This window comes from Ochotona princeps, chromosome 18 (assembly GCF_030435755.1).
Source record: "Ochotona princeps isolate mOchPri1 chromosome 18, mOchPri1.hap1, whole genome shotgun sequence".
NCBI classification, from domain to species: Eukaryota; Metazoa; Chordata; class Mammalia; order Lagomorpha; family Ochotonidae; genus Ochotona; species Ochotona princeps.
In genome coordinates, this window is record NC_080849.1 from 52,364,323 (window position 1) to 52,377,853 (window position 13,531).

Sequence of the window (13,531 nt, forward strand, 5' to 3'; positions counted from 1 at the left end):
AAGTAGGGAGCTGGATGGAAATGGGGAGATTAGAACCAGTGCACATATGGGATCCTGATGCATTAAAGGCGAGGACTTTAGATACTAGACTACTGTGCTATACCCTGGGGTACTATTTTTTCTTGCCAGCCTCTTTTTTTTTTTTCCCCACCCGGACCTACTAGTTTTTAAAAAGATTGATTTACTTTTATTTGAAAGGCAGATTTACCAGAGAGAAGGAGTGAGAGAGAGAGCTCTTCCATCTGCTGGTTCACTTCCCCAATGTTCACAGTGGCCAGAGCTGATCTGATCTGAATCTGGCTGCCAGGAGTAATTTCTGAATCTCCTATGTGTGTGCAGGGACCCAAGTAATTGGGCCTTCCAATGCTACTTTGCAAGTGTTGAACCTTTTTAACATCTTTATACCTAAAGTGAGTCTCTTGTACCCAGAATATAATTGGATTATGTGTGTACGTGTACATATTCTTCCCGTTTTTGTATTTTGTTTCTATTTGGAACAGTTACCATTAAAGGAAGACTTATGTGCATACTTTCTAAGTATTTGTTCATTTATGTTTAGAGGCACTTTTCTCTCATTTCTTCCATTACTCTTCACTGTGTTTCAGTTTTTTGAATTTTTAATAAGATTTATTTATTTTTATTACAAAGTCGGATACACAGAGAGGAGGAGAGACAGAGAGGAAGATCTTCCGTCCGATGATTCACTCCCCAAATGAGTGCAACGGCTGGCGCTGTGCCGATCCAGAGCCAGGAGCCAGAAAGTTCCTCCAGGTCTCCCACACGGATGCAGGGTCCCAAGGCTTTGGGCCATCCTCGACTGCTTTCCCAGGCCACAATCAGGGAGCTGGATGGGAAGCTGGAGCTCCCGGTTTCAGAACTGGCGCACATATGGGATCCTGGGGTGTTCAAGGCGAGGACTTTGGCCTCTAGGCCACGCCGCTGGACCCATACAATTATTTTATCTTCTTAGAAACTTCCTATGATAATGCTAGTTAATGTATATAGAACTGACAACTTTGTTGAATTGGTTCTTGAGTATTTTGTTCATTTCAACACTTTCAAATTTTTCTTTTTTTATTTATTATTTTTAATTCATTAATTGCATTGTATTATGTGACACAGTTTCATAGGTACTTGGATTCTCCCCACCCCTCCCCAAACCTTCCCACCATGGTGGATTCCTCCACCTTGTTGCCCAACCACAGTTTTCAAATTTTTCTTAATTTCATTTTCTGAATATTCATGGCTAATGTCTAGAGATACAGTTGAATTTTGAATATTGATCTTGTAATCAGAAAGTTACTAAAGTTTATGCAATAGGATTCCTGTACATTTCCAACTCTCATGTTAATGAGATTTAATACAAAAAGATCAGATTGACATGATTCATGGACACAGATTTGAGAATATGGTGATCCTGGGGCTGGGTCCGTGGCACAGTAGAATAAGCCTCCAGCTAGAGTGCTGACATCTCCTGAGGGTTCTGGTTTGTGTCCCAACTCCTCCACTTCCCATCCAGGTCCCTGCCTATGACCTGGGAACGTTCAAATCCTTGAGCTCCTGTACCTACTTAGGAGATCCAAAAGAAATTCCTGGCTCCTGGCTTTGGATTGCCAGGTTCCTCTCATTAAAACCATTTGGAGAGTGAACCAGCAGATGGAAGTTCTTTCTGTCTCTCCTTCTTCCTCCAACTCTGCCTTTCCAATAAAAACAAAAAAGAATATCCTGGTAATGCCCTTCCTTCCTCTCCTGCAAATACTCTTCTGCTCATTCCATCCTTCCTTCTTTTTATTTCTCTTTTTAATCTCTGTATACACTGTTCTTATATTTTTTTGTAAATAAAATCTATAAATTTGAATCATTTTTTCTGTCTTTGAAACACAAATACTTTTTTCTTTCTTTAAGATTTATTTTTTATTTTTATTACAAAATCAGCTATACAGAGAGAAGGAGAGACAGAGAGGAAGATCTCCCATCCAATGATTCACTCTCCAAGTGAGCTGCAACGGGCCGGTGCTGCGCCGATCCGATGCCGGGAACCAGGAACCTCTTCCGTGTCTCCCACGCGGGTGCAGGGTCCCAATGCATTGGGCCATCCTCGACTGCTTTCCCAGGCCACAAGCAGGGAGCTGGATGGGAAGTGGAGCTGCCGGTTTCAGAACTGGCGCCCATATGGGATCCCGGGGCGTTCGAGGTGCGGACTTTAGCCGCTAGGCCACGCCACCGGGCCCAACGTGAATACTTTTTATTTCTTTATGTTGCCAGGTTCCCAGGATAGAATATTATTAAGTTCCAACTTGTCAGGGTTAATTTTTTCAAAAGATTTGTTTGTTTTTACTTGAAAGGCAGATTTATAGAGAGAGAAAGATCTTCCATCTGCTGGTTCACTTTCCAAATGGCTGCAGCTGCTGGAGCTGAGCCAAATCTAAGTTAAGAACCAGCAGCCTTGGGCCCGGCGGCGTGGCCTAGCTGCTGAAGTCCTTGCCCGGCAGCTCCACTTCCCATCCAGCTCCCTGCTTGTGGCCTGGGAAAGCAATCGAGGATGGCCCAATGCATTGGGACACTGCACCCGCGTGGGAGACACGGAAGAGGTTCCTGGTTCCCGGCATCGGATCTGCGCGCACTGGCCCGTTGTGGCTCACTTGGGGAGTGAATCATCGGACGGAAGATCTTCCTCTCTGTCTCTCCTTCTCTCTGTATATCTGACTTTGTAATAAAAATAAATAAATTAAAAAAAAAAAAAAGAACTAGCAGCCTCTTCCAGGTGTCCCACACAGGTGCAGGGTCCCAGGGTTGCTTTCCCAGGCCACAAGCAGTGAGCTAGATGAGAAGTGGAGCATCCAGGAGATAAACTAATGCCCATATGGGTTCCCCTTGCGTGTGAGGCATGAGCCACTGAGCCATCCTGCCAGGCCCACCTGAAGCCTATATATGTGTTGCTGTTCCCCCCAACCCCAGTTGCCACATTGTCAGATGGTTCTTCAGTGTGGTACAAAAATGTATCATTAGGGACTGGCACCTTACCCTGGTGGCTAAAGTCCTCCCCTGGAATGTGCCTGGATTCCATTTGGGTGTTGTTTCTAATCCTGACAGACGTGCTTCCCATCCAGCTCCCTGCTTGTGGCCTGGGGAAGCAGTCAAGGATGGCCCAAAGCCTTGGGATGCTGCACCCGTGTGAGAGACATGGAAGAGGCTCCTGGCTCCTTGCTTTGGACCAACTCAGCTCTGGTTACTGTGGCCTCTTGTGGAGTGAATCATCGGATGAAAGATCTTCCTCTCTGTCTCTCCTCCTCTCTGTGTATCTGAGTTTACAATAAAAAATATTGCTTTTTTAAAAAAACTACTGAAGAATACAAAATGCATCTTTTAAAAAAGATTTTGTTTTCATATGAAAGGCAGACTTTACAGAGAGCCAAGGAGAGATAGGGAAGGTCTTGCATTGGCAGGATCATTCACCAAATCGTTGGTCTGAAGGTGGGACGCACAAGCTTCTTTGGAATCTGCTGTGTGTGTCCAGGGGCCCAAGGCATCTTCATTTGCCTCCCTGTCCATATGCAGAGAGCAGGATCAGAAGGGGAGCACCTGGTATTGCCACCATACGGCCGAGGATGAACTTGTTGCACTGTCATGCTAGCTCCAAAATGGACATTTTTGATAGGTGAGATTTATTATTTGATGAGGGGTTTTGACTTCCACATCTTCCTAAAATATTTTCTGGGAGGTTAATGGATATTACTTCCTTTCTTTTTTTTAGTATCTGTCTCTGTGTCTCTTTCTCTCTTTTTAAGATTTATTTATTTATTTATTTTTATTGAAAAGGCAGATTTACACAGAGGAGGAGAGAAAGATCTTCCACCTCCTGGCTAGCCAATCTGAAGTCAGGAGCTTGGAGCTTCTGGCTGTCCCCTGTTGGTGCAGGATCTCAAGGCTTTGGGCGGTCCTCTATTGATTTCTCAGACTGCAAGCAGAGAGCTGGATGGGAAATGGAGCAGCCAGGGCACAAATCCCAAATGGGATCCTGTAGGTGTAATGTGAGGATTTAGCCATTGAGTCATAATGCTGAGCCTTCCTTAGTCTGTAGTAATTAGATAGCTGATGAAAAATATCTTAATATCGGTGAGGTAGAGGGTTGACACACCTAAAATATATTTTCATCTGTTGAGGAAATGATAAATTGCAAAGTAACTGAGGGTAATCAGATGTACTTAACTTCCTTTTGAATCATAAAATTAAACCAATTTGAGATTTTTTGTTACTAATATAAATGCTTTTTGCACATTAGAGAAACTTTTTTGCCTTAATAAGAAATGCTTATTAGAGGTATTTTGTCTGTTTAGTTATTTGCTTGTTTTATGAGCTGAGCTAAAACAAATGATAAGTCTGCATGCTTTTAGAGATAAAAAGTACTTTTATTATGTAAGATTTATTTGCTTTCACCCATCACTCAGTTCTGATTTCTGTGTTTTAATGATCTTAGGTAATGACTAGAGTGGGACTGGACTTCTTGGATCAACTAGCAAAATTTTGGGAACTTCCAGGATCTACTTTGAAAATTGCCGTGGTAGAACATTCTGGATCTGTGTGCTTTAAGCAAGGTAAAACTTGTACTTGGCTTAGAAATTGGATCAGAGCGCTGTACATTTATGAAACTAGGCACTTCACTAGTTGGAGGGCAGCATTGCTTCTGAAGGAGGGTCTGACAGTGACATGCATGCATGCATGAAGAGATAGAATGGATGGATTCCAGTTCTCGTTAGAGGTTAGTTTATGCTCTGCTGTGCGATTAATGTGATTAGTGCTCTTTAGATCATGTGATAGACAATGTGCAAAAGAAACACCATCCTGCAAATGCCATATTTTGAGGAATATGTGAGGATACCTCAACAAGTTTGTATTTTAGTACATTTATTTTGGTACAGACAATTTTGACTTTATACGTGAGGTGTCAATAAAGTTGACAAGAATGCAAATGTTAAAACCTGCATGGACTTTCCTATTTTCTCATATCAAAATAAAATTCTATTCGAATGACTTATTTATATGAAAGGCAGAGAGGTGGAGAGATCCTCTCTGCTGATTCACTCCCTAAATGGCTACAAATTGCTAAAGCAAGACCATCTTTAAGCCAGCGTGATGAAACCCTAGGTTCAGTCTCCCACATGGGTAGTAGAGGGTCCAAGAAATTGGGCTATTATCTGTTGCCTTCCTAGGGATATTAGCACTGAGCTGGATTGGAAACAGCTGCCATGGCAGTACCCTGTGGATGCCAGTCTGCTTGGCCTGCTGTGGCTCAGTGTCTGTCTCCCAACAATAACTTCAGGGCCTGGAGCAATGGCTCAACAGGGTAATCCTCCCATTTAGGCACTGGTTCATGTTCTGGTTGCTCCACTTCCAGTCCAGCTCCCTGCTTGTGTCCTGGGAAAGCAGTGGAGGATAGCCCAAAGGCTTCGGACTCTGTACCTACATTGGAGACCAGCAAGAAAATCCTGGCTCTTGGCTTCAGGTTGTCAGCTCCAGTTGTTGTGGGCATTTGGGGAGTGAGCCACTCAGTGGAATATTTTCTGCCTTTCCACTATAGATCTGTCTTTCTAATAAAAATAAGTAAGTCTTTTAGGAGTGTTTGAATTTAAAAATTGATTTGATTCCATTTCCCATGGATCTTCTAATGTACATTTGGGTAGTGTTCTGTGTTGAGCTTGTGATTTTTATTCTGTTTCTTAAGACGGAATGTATTTGAGGAGTCCTGTTACTCTGCAGTCTTATGTGGCTTATATGAGTTTTATTGTGCTTGTAACTCAGCTTAGTGGTTGTGGCAAGCATTATCTCTTAGGGTGAGCAATAGCTCAGTAACTAAGGGAGGAGAATTTAGACTGGTATTTGCCAAGATTTGTGTTAACCTTAGAGTGATAGTTTTTTTATATTCATTTTATTTTCATTGGAATGTCAGATATACAGAGGGGAGGAGAGACAGAAAGAAAGATCTTCCATCCACTGGTTCACTCCCCAAACACCTGCAAAACCGAAGCAATGCTGATCCAAAGCCTGGAGATTCTTCCCAGTCTCCCACGCAGGTATGGTCCCATAACTTTGGGATGTGCTCGACTGCTTTCTCAGGCCACGAGGAGGGAACTGAATGTGATGCAGGGAGGCGAGGAGTAGAACTTGTGTGTGTATGTGATACTGACATATGCAAGGTGAGGATTTTAGCTTCTAGGCTACCTCTCTGGGACCTGAAATCATTTTTAATTATACTTTTATGATTTGTGAATTTATTTAGCTATTTATTTGTGTGTTTATTTGAAAGGCAGTGTTTTCAGAGATTGAGACAGATATTCCTTGTGCTGGTTCACTCCCCAAATGGTTGCAGTGGTAAGAGTGGTCCAGGACAAAGCAAGGAGCCAAGAGCTTCATTGGGGTTTCCCATGCAGGAGGGCTTCCTCCACGGCTTTCCGTGGAACATTATCAGGGTGCTAGATGGGACATGGAAAAGCTGGGACTCATGGGATGCCAGCATTGTAAATGGCAACTTTATCTGCTCTTTGCCACAGCACTGGCCCCCGACAGATTGATTGACTTTATTCAACAAGTAGAGTTAGGGTGAGGCAGAAAGAGACCCCCCCTTTTCCCTGATTCACTCTATATATGGCTTCAAGGGCCAGGACTGGGCCCTGCCAAAGCCAGGAGATTTATCTTGGTCTCTGATGTGCGTGGCAGGGACTCGAGTACTTGTGTTATTTTCTTATGTTTTCCCAGGTGAACTAACAGAGTTGAGTTGAAAGTAGACCAACCATTACTTGACCTGATGCCAACATGGGAATCTGGTCTTGGAGGTAGCAGTTTAATAGGCTATGCCACAATCCTGGCCCCTAATGATACATGCTATTTTTTAAAAAATTATGTATTTATTTTTATTGCAAAGTCAGGTATACAGAGGAGGAGCGATAGATCTTCTGTCTGAAAACTCACTCTCCAGGTGATCACAACAGCTGGAACTGAGCCAAATCTGAAGCCAGGAGCCAGGAGCCAGGAGTCAGGAATTTTCTTCAGTCTCTGACATGGGTGCAGGGTCCCAAGGCCTTGGGCCATCCTAGACTGCTTTCCCAGGCCACAAGCAGGGAGCTGGATGGGAAACAGGTCTGACGGGATTAGAACCATTGCCCATAGGGGATCCAGGCAGGTTCAAGGCAAGGGCTTTAACCATTAGGCCATTGTGCTGGGCCCTAATGGTAGATTTTTAAATTTGAGAGAATATTCTGTATGGTTGAAGAGAGGGACCTCTCATCTATTGGTTCATTCACCAAATACCCACAAGCTGGGAGCCCAGAATTCAGTCCAGGTCTCCCAAGTAGGTGCCAGGAGCCTACTTGGGAAGCCATTGCTGCTGCCTCCCTCTAGCAGGAAGCCAGAGTTGGGAGAGGGAGCCAGGGCTTTAACCGTGTACTGCACCACAAAGTGGATGTCCTCTCTGATAAGCACTATATCAAATGTGTTATGCCTACTACATAACACAATTTAAAATGAGTGTAAGGTCAGAATCTTCATTAAAAAAACTCTCAGAAATGTGGTCTTAGGCTAAAATGTGGTTCTGGATTTTTTCCCATCATTTGGATGGTGATGTCCGTAATGAAGCATTGTGTCTGCAGTTACCTACAGCAGTTGGTGAAAATCTGTGATACTAAGGACCAGGTGAAGGTGACTTTGAAAGGCAGGTATAGGTCTTCCTGTAGAAACCCATAAAAATAAATAGTTAAGAGTTCAATATTGACATTTTAGTTAATCAACTTTTCATGCTTGATTTTGCTGTGAGTTATCATGGTTCTGAATGCATTTGATTTGACTTACATAGAGTGAATACAATACATAATATTGTTTTGTGTATTTTATAAAATTCTTTTTAAAAGATTAGTAAAGGTTAGTTTTTCTTTTCTTCTTTTGCCTCAGAGAAAATGATTGACTTTTGTATGTGAGAAAGGTGGTCCGCTTTCTGAACTTTATATACTGTGTTCCATGAAGATAATTCTTAAAAAAAAAAAAAAAAAAAAAAGGGCCCGGCGGCGTGGCCTAGTGGCTAAAGTTCTCGCCTTGAAAGCCCCGGGATCCCATATGGGCGCCGGTACTAATCCCAGCAGCTCCACTTCCCATCCAGCTCCCTGCTTGTGGCCTGGGAAAGCAGCTGAGGATGGCCCAATGCACTGGGACCTGCACCTGCGTGGGAGACCCGGAGGAGGTTCCAGGTTCCAGGTTCCTGGGTTCAGATCGGCGCGCACCGGCCCGTTTCGGCTCACTTGGGGAGTGAATCATTGCACGGAAGATCTTCCTCTCTGTCTCTCCTCCTCTGTGTATATCTGGCTGTAATAAAATGAATAAATCTTTAAAAAAAAAAAAACAAGTGATGCTACTCCAGGAATTTACAGCTGAATCAGAGGGAAGCTATTGTAGTGAAGAATCCTTTTGTCTGTCAGAATGTTATTAAGGGGTGGGCTGCTCAGAGGGCTGTGGAGGGCAAGAGCCTTTGAGACCTGTAGCGAAATTTTAGCTATGTTCTTGTGTTCTAGCATTTAAGAGTATAGTTGGAAACACAGCTAATGTGAGTAGAAAAGCAGGATTTATGGAAAGGGGGAAAGATAGTACTATGCGATCCTGAGTGAGTGCTGGCAACTTTGAGAGGAAGGGTTGCCCACACCTGGGCTGGGCTTGCCGCTTTTGTAGGATAAGAGGTGCGGTTCTGGGAAGAACCAGACTGAAAATTCAAAGGAGGTAGGTATGATTGGGAGTGGTGCTTCAGTGGGTCCAGTAATCTCCAGGTAGGTTTTGGTGGGGACTCGCGCATCGTGGAAAGTGAGACAAGACAGCGAGGAGTGAGTCTGTGGGCCTGTTAAATTGGCATGGGGGGTGGTGGGATGGTTGGCAGTCCTTCGCTCCCTGCCCCATGTGTGTCAGCAGGAGAACATGGTAACTACTCATGCATGTTAGCGTTAGCTGGGTAGTAAGCTGACTCTGTTCATTAGGGTGTGGGTATTTCACTCAGGTCTTATACTTGACAGAAAGAGGGTTTGATTATAGGCCCGATGCGGTAGCCTAGTGACTAAAGTCCTCCCCTTGCATGCACCAGGATCTCATATGGATGCATGTTCATATCCCAGCAGTCCCGCTTCCCCTTTGGCTCCCTGCCTATGGCCTGGGAAAGCAGTTGAGGATGGCTCAAAGCCTTGGGACCCTGCACCTGTGTGGGAGACCTGGAAGAGGCTCTGGGCTCCTGGCTTTGGATTGGCACAGCACCAGCTGTTGCAGCTGATTAGGGAGTGAACCAGCCAATGGAAGATCTTCCTCTTGTCTCTCCTCCCCTTGGTTTATCTGATTTTCCAATAAAAATAAATCTTAAAAAGAAAGAGTGTAAGTACGATCTGCAGAAAGGGAAAAAAAAAAGTGTTTATTGTATCATTTGATTCACATTCTGTCACCGTTTCTCTTCTGGTTTCCTTACAGAGCTCTGAGGAACATGAGTGCAGTGAAGAAGTTTCCCGTGAAGATGAGGGGTTTCTGGGCATGTCCCCTCTCCTGCCAGCCCATCACGCTATGGAAAGAATGGAAGAGTTTGTTTGTAAGGTAAGATGGCGGTGTCCTCTCATTTCCATACTGTGTGTTTAGTCATTGCCAACCAGAAACCCTAAACAGAGTGAGTACTTTAGCATTCAGTTTCCTGTGGGAAAAATCTGTGGTAAAATGAGGGCAGGGGAGGTCTTCTGAATGGTCTTAGTAAAGTTTTACAAATAATTAGTAAAGAAAAATTTTTATTTAGAAGGGAGAGTTACAGGGAGACAGAGCAAGTGAGAGAAAAGGATTTTGTAGTCACCTTATTGTGCGGTAGAACCCAAAACCTCCTGCCACCTAGCAATGATCCAGTGTCTATGAATCAACCTTTGCCCATCTTTCCCTCCCGACTTGGCACCCTGCTTTTGGTAAGCGCAAGTATATTTTTAGCTTTTATGAGATTTCTATTTTTTTAAGGCAACATGTGAGTGAGATCATGTGATATTTATCTTACCATGCTTTGCTTGGTGTTATCGCCTATGGTTCAGTCAAGGTGTTGTAAATGACAAAGTCTCATCCTTTTCTGACTGAGTTACATTTCCGTGTTGACATCCCCATTTTCTTTAGACATTCATCAGTGCAGGGATTCTTAGGTTGTTTCCATTTCTTGGCTCTTGTGGAGTGCAGATAGCTCGACGGATGAATTTCATCTCCCTTTGGAATTTTCCCAGTAGTGGAATTGCTAGATCATATGGTAATTCTAGGTTCCAGTTTTTGAGGAGCCTCTGTATAATACCATAAACAGTGTGCAAGGATCCCCTTTTCTTTGTATCTTCTCCATCATTTTTTGTAAGACAGAGTAGGGGACTGGCGGTAAGTGATGCTGTTGCCCGGGACAGCTTGCATCCCATATGGGTGTGGTTTGTATCCTGGCAGTTCCACTTTGGATCCAGCTCTGTGCTGATAGCCTGGGGGAGTAGGAGAGGATGGCCCTGTTCTTTGGGCTCTTGTACTCACATGGGAGACCCAGACTCTTTTGGCTTAGGCCTGGTCCAGACCTGGCCATTGGGGCCATTTGGGGAATGCACCAGCAGTTGAAGATTGAACTCTGTGTCTCCCTCCCCAACTCCTGTAGCTGTTTCAGCTAGCTAGCTAGATAAATCTTTGTTAAAAAGGAGGGGAAGGGGTTCCAGGGAGTGAGTATCTCTTCCATCTGCTGGTTCATGCTTCAAATAGCTGCAGCATCCGTGTCTACACAGAAGTCAAGGGTCAAGTACTGCATCCTCGTCCCCACGTGTATAGCAGGGGCCCACATACTTGGGGTCACTTTCCACTACCCTCCCAGATGTATTAGCAGGATGTTGGACCAAAAGTGAACTCAAATGGTATACGATATTGATGGTGGCTTAACTGTAGATCTCCTATCTGCTTTAATTGGGTTATTGATGGTGTTTTTGCTTTTTAGCTGTTTCTGTTTCTGTGTACCAGTCCCCTGTCAGGTGTGTAGTGTGCGTATTTTCTCACATCCTGTAGGCTGTTTGTTTGCTAGGTTGTTTTCCTTCTTCTGTGGAAAAGGATCACTGACTATATGTTTTCAGTCTGATCTAGAAAAATCACTGCTCATTTCAGTGTCCTGAGTAATTTCCCCTGTGTTTTCTCTCAGTAGTTTTTGTCTTAGAGATTTATTGAAAGGCAGAATTACAGAGAGACAGCGAGAGAGAAAGCAATGAAAGAGTGCACGTGAGCATGGCTCACTCCCTCAATGTCTACAACATCTTGTTTCCAGGCTGAAGCAAGGAACCTGGAACCCTGTCTGGGTCTCCTACTTGAGTGCACAGACCCAAAGCCTGGGGCCCTTTCCACTGCTTTCCCAGGTACATGCACAGAGTGCTGGGTCTGAAGTGGAGCAGCCAGGACATCAACTGGTACCCCATGCCAGGTGGTGGCTTCACTTGCTGCCGCCACAACACTGGCACCCCTGTCTGCCTTTAATTGGAGGATTTAGTCTGTTGACATTTAAGATCATTATTGATTGGTTATGTCTTACTGGTGCCATTTTGAGACCTGTGTGTTTTTATTGTCCACCCGTTCCCCTCAGTTTTCATTTGTGGTTTAGTGATTATCTCTAGTGGTGCACTTTGATTTCCTTGCTAAGTCTATTAGTAAATTTTGTGTTGTAGTTACTTTGAGGCTTACAGAAAACTTTACTGACTGGGATAAACTCTTGAGGTGATAACTTACCATAGAGAAGGAAACAAACAGAAAACACAAAGAGGCGAAAGTCTTAATACTTTCTATATTCTGTTCCCTGCCCATATTTTGAAAAAAAAAAAACATTTTTGAGAAATATTTTGTTTTTATTTATAAGGGAGAACAACAAAGTGAGACAGAAAGGATGCTATCTTCCATTGATTGTTTTACTCCCCAAATGGCTTCTAACATACAGTGCTGGGCCAGGCTGAGGTCAGGAGCCAGGAACTCCATTCTAGTCTTCCACATTGGTGGCAGGAACTCATGCGCCTAGACTGTCTTCTCCAGCTCCCCAGGATGTGTTAGCAGAAAGTGGAATCAGAAGTGGAACAGTTGGGCTTGAACCAGGACCTGATAGGGAATGCTGGCACTGTAGGTGGCAGCTTAAGTTAATGCTATGTCGTAGTAACAGGCCCCATGTTGGGATGCTTTAATGTTGTTTTTGTTATTATTATTGCACAATTTATATATTTTATTTGACTAATTTACAGAGAGCAGGAGAGACAGATAGAGGATCTTCCTTCCACTGGTTCACTTTCCAAATGGCTACCACGGTCAGAGCTGGGCCTGATCACGGTTGGGAGCCAAGAGCTTTTTCTGGTCTCCCACATGTGTGCAGAAGCTCAAGGACTTGAGTCATCCTCTGCTGCTTGCCCAGACCATTCCTCGGGGACAGGCTCAGAAGTGGAGCAGCTGGGATGTGATTTGGTGCTCAAATGGGATGGCACACCACTATGCCAGCCCATGACTACAATGTTTTAGTCCTTATAGTAAAGTTATAAATGGTTGGATCAGAGGTAGAGAAGCCAGAAGTTTAAGTAACAACCATATATTAGTGTGGCTCTACAGGTGGCAGCTTTGCCTGCCATGCCATGGGGCTGACTCCAAAATATTATTTCCTTATGTATGTATGTGTGTGTGCATGAATGGTGGAAATGTACACACACACACACACAATTCTCCTAATCGTTGTGCTTATTTTGATAAACCAGCCCATTCTACATGTACTGTCACTTTTTATGTCACTCATGGTTATCCTCCTTGCCAAACCAGCTGATGTGACAGCTGAGTTAATCATTGTCCTCAGTTTATGACACATGAGTAAGGTCTGTGGACATAGAACATTACTTCAGAAAGTTTGAGGAAAAGGTGGAATTAGAAATAAGTCTGTTCTAGTACAAAGCAATTTTGAAATTTCTGCTTCATTTTTTCATAGTGTGCATTTCCCATAAAGTTTTTAAAATTGTTCTAATGTCATTGGACCCTGCGAGGATCCAATGTGGGAGGTTCAGATGGGAGTGATTTCTTCTCTCTTGTAGCTATAAGAATCCTCTTGGAGAACTGGATTGTAATGTTTTGGGGTAGGCTTGGCTGGGTTGAATCCAACTGGTGACCTTTATACTTGATGTGGTTGTATCTTTAGGTTTTGAAAGTTTTCTGTCATCACTTCTTTGAATATGCTTTCTTTTCCTTTGAGACATTCTTAAATCCCACTTGAATCCTAATAATCCAAGTATTTGCTCTTTTCATGCTATCCCATTTTATCCATAAGCTTTTTCATCCCTTTTAAATTTTTTCTTCTCCAGTTCTGTATTTTCAGATATCCTGTCTTTGGGTACAGTGATTGTTCTGTTTGGTCTGTTCTGGTATGGTGCCTTATGTCATGATTAAAAATCACTAAAGTGTGCTTTTCAGTTGAAGGACTTCTGCTTGATTTTATGTAATTCATACCTATCAAATCTCTGTTTGG